Source organism: Asparagus officinalis, unplaced genomic scaffold, assembly GCF_001876935.1.
Source record: "Asparagus officinalis unplaced genomic scaffold, Aspof.V1 AsparagusV1_Un374, whole genome shotgun sequence".
NCBI classification, from domain to species: Eukaryota; Viridiplantae; Streptophyta; class Magnoliopsida; order Asparagales; family Asparagaceae; genus Asparagus; species Asparagus officinalis.
This window is the reverse complement of record NW_017972639.1, coordinates 12,541-18,137: the sequence shown is the minus strand read 5'-3', so window position 1 is coordinate 18,137 and position 5,597 is coordinate 12,541.

Below are 5,597 nucleotides of genomic sequence, written 5' to 3'. Positions count from 1 at the left end.
TTCTGTCGTTGTCAACCTCATTAAGAAACTGCCCGACGGCGCCGGCGCGAGGTACCTCTCTAGGAGACTTCTTCACGACGCTGTCAGGGTTGACCACCTCAAGATACTGCCCAACACCATCGCTGTGAGGAACCGCAGTAGGAGATTTGTCAAGAATGTGACTAACACGAACATGGAAAGTACTCGAGAAATTGCCAACGCGTTTCTCGACTGCTGAATAGGGACGGGGGTCAACCTCCTCAAAAGATGCTCAACGGACCGGCAAGCGTGAGGACCGCTCTAGGGTTATTTCTTCAACGACGTTGTCACTGTCAACCTCCTCAAGAAACTTCCTGACGCCTCCCGCATGAGGAACCTCTCCGGGAGACTTCTTCACGCCGCCTCCGCGGTCAATCTCCTCTAGAAACTTCCCGATGCCACCGGCGTGAGGAACCGTAACGGAAGATTTGTAAAGAATGTGACTAGCACGAACAAGGAAAGCACTTGAGAATCCACCCTCAAGATTCTCAACTATTGAACTAGAGACTGCCCGACGTTGCCAGTATGAGGAACAGCCCCAGGAGACTTCTTCACGATCCTATCGTGGTCAACCTCCTCAAGAAACTACCCGACACTACCGATGTGAGGAACTGCTCTAGCAGACTTCTTCACGACACTACCGCGGTCGACCTCCTTAAAAAACTGCTTGACTCCACCGACGTGAGGAATCAAAGTAGGAGATCTATCAAGAATGTGATCAGTATGAACGGTAAAAGTATTCAAGAACCCGCCACCGCGTTTATCGACTGTTGAACAGGGGTGGGGATCAACCTCCTCAAGAGATTCCCTGACGCCACCGACGTGATTAATCACTCTGAGAGACTTATTCATGATGCTGCTACAGTTAACCCTCTCAAAAAACTGCCTGACACAACCGGCGTAAGGAACCGCAACACGGGATTTGTCAAGAATGTGACCACCACAAACATGGGAAGCACTCAAGAACCCACAGCTGCGTTTCTCAACAGTTGAACGGGGATGGGGATAAACCTCCTCGAAAGACTGCTCGACGCTGACAGCGTGAGGAACCACTCCGGGGGATTTCTTCAAGATGATGTCGCTGTCAACCTCTTCAAAAAACTTCCCAATGCCGTCGGCGTGAGGAACCACTCTGGGAGACTTCTTCATGATGCTATCGCAGTTGACCTTCCCAAGAAACTGTTGTGCACGGCGCGGAAGCCAAACAAACAACCAACTATGATGCTTTGAGAAACCAAACCAACAAACGCCGAGAGAAAGACCAAACAAAACACAAACACCAAAGTTTTACGTGGTTCGGCAATTGCCTACGTCCACGGGGCAAGAAGGGGGTGGGTTTTCACTAATAGAGAAGGAGAGTACAAATTGAGATTACAAATCGCTCAAACGAACCAACTAATCTCACCAACAAATCTCTCAAACTCTCAACCAATAACCCTAACAAATAGCTCAGAAAGATCTCTCTTTTCTGTGCTCCAAAATCCCCAGATTTGCTCCTACAAAACCCTCAAATCGTATTGGTATTTATACCAAAACAGAAACCCAAACAGACTGCAAATAGGAACTCTAACTTTCCAAAAAACCCGTCATAAGTCGACTTAACAGTCTGCATAAGTCGACTTGGCAGAGCGAAAAACAACAACTGGAGAACAGATCGTAAGTCGACTTATCAGACCTGATAAGTCGACTTGGCAGAGCAAAAAACCAACAATCCAGAGCAGAACGTAAGTCGACTTAACAGTCTGTATAAGTCGACTTACCATAAGTCGACTTGTGCCTGTGCATGAGTCGACTTATGACACAGAATCTGCAAAAACCTGAATTTTCCAAATTTCTCCACAATTCTCCACCTCGGCGAAGTTTTCCCAAAACTGAGCCGACACCAACCAAACAAATGCCTCACATGCTGAGACCCAAATGAGAGTGTGAACACTCACCCCAAATGTCGATGTCGCTCACCAAATCGGCTGCATCAAAATGACTGCCTACGTATCCTTTGCCCAAGGAATCAAGCCTTCACGTAGTTCACCCAAACGGCCTCCAAAGGCCCTCAATCAAATAGAAAAGTCTGCAACTCTTCTCCAATATCACCAAACGATCTGCAACTGATAGTATTCCCAATGACCCCAAATTGAGACAAATCAAACACCTCCACCTGAGGTAAACCAATGGCCATATCCAAACTATATCTACCAGCTGCAACTGAATCCAAAACCAATCCATCATCTGCATCCAAAACCAAATGATCTCCAACCTGTGTCACCTTAGCTGGAATCCCAAATGACGCAGTATGATCTGGAGTATGTGGAGTAATCTCCACCCAACGTGGAGTAGCATCACTCTCCACCTGCTGCGATATCCAAATGACCTGATCAACACTCTCCACCTGCCGAGAGTCAAAAGTGACATACCTGCTCAGAACAAAATCAGAAGCTCCCAAACGATAATCAACTGAGCCTCCGAACCCCAAACGCGCAATCGGATCCAATCTCACATCCACGATGTGACCAAATGCTGGGTATCCAAATATCCGACGCGACCCAAAATCTGAAGCAGCTCCACCAGATCTAATAACTCCTAAAGCAGCAGTCGGCGACCTATGCATAAGATGACCCAAATATGTCGAAGCCCGCACACCAATGCCAATGCTCGACATCAAACGCCGATCCTCCTCCAGAAAGGAACGACCCATCGAAACTGTCATCTCATCTCGTCGCCCCAAAGTCTCCACACCAATGAAGTGTCTCCTATTGCCGTGAGCTCGGCACCAACGCAAGAAAGGACCCCTACCAAAGCTGAAACAATGAGTTACCTTTCTGCCAATACACTTCTTCCAATTGTTGTTGACTTCTAGGACTTTACACCAACGGGAACTGGTCGCGACCCAATAATGCCTAGAACAATCACCAACTGTGGAAACCAAGATACGATTACCTCCCAATGATGCCTCCTTGGAAGGCCCCCAAATGCCTGACTGAACACCTCCAAAAAGACCCCTCGCTCGATGGATAGAAGTGCCAAACTCCACCACGGTCTCGCTCATCCTAATGTGCTCACAGGACTTCAATCTGCAGGTCATAGCACTCCTCAACAACCAATGCACGGTATTACCAATCATATACCCCAGCACCAAACAATGCCACAGTCTAGCCGAATCTGATGAAGTCGTCATTTCCCTATCAATCACCGTGCTTCCGTGCAAATAATACAAATTTCTTCTTCTGACGCCCTTCATCACAATCATGGACCCAAATGTAACCTTCAAGCGTGCATCCGCCAAGGTCACCCTATAGCCAGCTGCCTCCAAAGCTCCAAGTGAAATGATGTTCTTCTTCAACTGAGGAACGAACCTCACTCCAACCAACTCCCGAATCACCCCGTCACTCATCCTGATCCGAACAGTACCAATACCACCAATAGAGCATTTGTGATCATTCCCCATGAGCACGAAATCCCCTCTTTCCAACTCCTGAAAGCTGGAGAACCAATCCCTCCTAGGGCAAATGTGGTATGTAGCACCCGAATCCAATATCCACTCTGTAGAGTAGGCAACACAAACTGACGGCAGTGCAGATAACGAGTAGCCCGAAGAATCCGAATCTGAATCGTTGCCACTAGCCTTGACAACATTCGCCTCTGAAGCTTGAATAGCTTTTCCCTTATTCTTCCCGGCTCGATCAACTAACTTTGGGCAATCGGCTTTCCAATGTCCATCTTCTTTGCAAAAGGCACATTGATTCTTACGAACTCCAAGATGTGCCCCTCTAGACTGCGACCTCCCACTACGGTTTGGACCCTTTGCTCTTGCGACCAACGCCCCCGCTACCGGCTCAAACGAAGTCTCCTTATCCTTCTTTCGAAGCTGATAATTCACAAGTGCAGCGGTGACCTCACTATACGAAAGAGATGCCTTCCCATTAATAAGAGTAAGAACGAAGGTCTCATATTCCTCGTCGGGCAAGGAACTCAACAACAACAACGCCTTGTCCTCATCTTCAATCACCACATCTACATTCGTCAAATCCGCAAGAAGCTTCGTGTAGTGGTTCATGTGATCACCAATGGAGGTTCCTTTCTTCAACTGGAAGCGGTAAAGCCTCCTCTTCAAATGCAAGCGATTCTCCACACTCTTGGTCAAATACTTGCTCTCAAGGATCTCCCAAATCTTCTTTGCAGAAGTCTCATTGATCACATCATACTTTAGATCTTGAGTGAGACAAGACCTAATCACACCACACGCCGTTCGATTCATCTTTTTCCAAACCTTTTCATCAATATTATCCGGTTTCCCGACCAACTCCAATGTATCTTCCAAATTTTGCGCGTTGAGCGCATCCATGACTTCGCATCGCCAAAGTCCAAAATTGTTTGTGCCATTGAACTTTTCCACATCAATCTTCATTGAGTGGATATTCAAGCTTTGGACGGTCTTCACGCCGGAAGTACTGCCCACAACTCCTTCTTTCTCGGCCATAATCCTCAAAACACCACCAAACCAATGCGGAAACAAACGAGAAATAGATCCAAACTGAAAAAGACGAGATTTTTACCAAAAAGATCCCACCTTTATCATCAAACGAAGCCCAGATGAACTTCCAAAGCGATCTACTCCTCCAAATAGCCCAAGCGTTGCCCGAGCTCTGATACCACTTGTTGTGCACGGCGCGGAAGCCAAACAAACAACCAACTATGATGCTTTGAGAAACCAAACCAACAAACGCCGAGAGAAAGACCAAACAAAACACAAACACCAAAGTTTTACGTGGTTCGGCAATTGCCTACGTCCACGGGGCAAGAAGGGGGGTGGGTTTTCACTAATAGAGAAGGAGAGTACAAATTGAGATTACAAATCGCTCAAACGAACCAACTAATCTCACCAACAAATCTCTCAAACTCTCAACCAATAACCCTAACAAATAGCTCAGAAAGATCTCTCTTTTCTGTGCTCCAAAATCCCCAGATTTGCTCCTACAAAACCCTCAAATCGTATTGGTATTTATACCAAAACAGAAACCCAAACAGACTGCAAATAGGAACTCTAACTTTCCAAAAAACCCGTCATAAGTCGACTTAACAGTCTGCATAAGTCGACTTGGCAGAGCGAAAAACAACAACTGGAGAACAGATCGTAAGTCGACTTATCAGACCTGATAAGTCGACTTGGCAGAGCAAAAAACCAACAATCCAGAGCAGAACGTAAGTCGACTTAACAGTCTGTATAAGTCGACTTACCATAAGTCGACTTGTGCCTGTGCATGAGTCGACTTATGACACAGAATCTGCAAAAACCTGAATTTTCCAAATTTCTCCACAGAAACTACCCGATGCTACCAGCGTAAGGAATCACTGTGGGAGACTTGTTAAGAAAACCGGCGTAAGGATCCGTAGTGGGAGATTTATTAAGAATATGACCATCACGAACAAGGGAAGTACTCGAGAAATCTCCACCGCGTTTCTCGACTGTTGAACGGGAGCAGGGGTTAACCTCTTCAATATAATGCTCGACGTTGTTGGCGTGAGGAATCTCTTCAGGAGATTTCTTCACGACGCTACTGCTTTTAACCTCCTCAAAAAGCTTC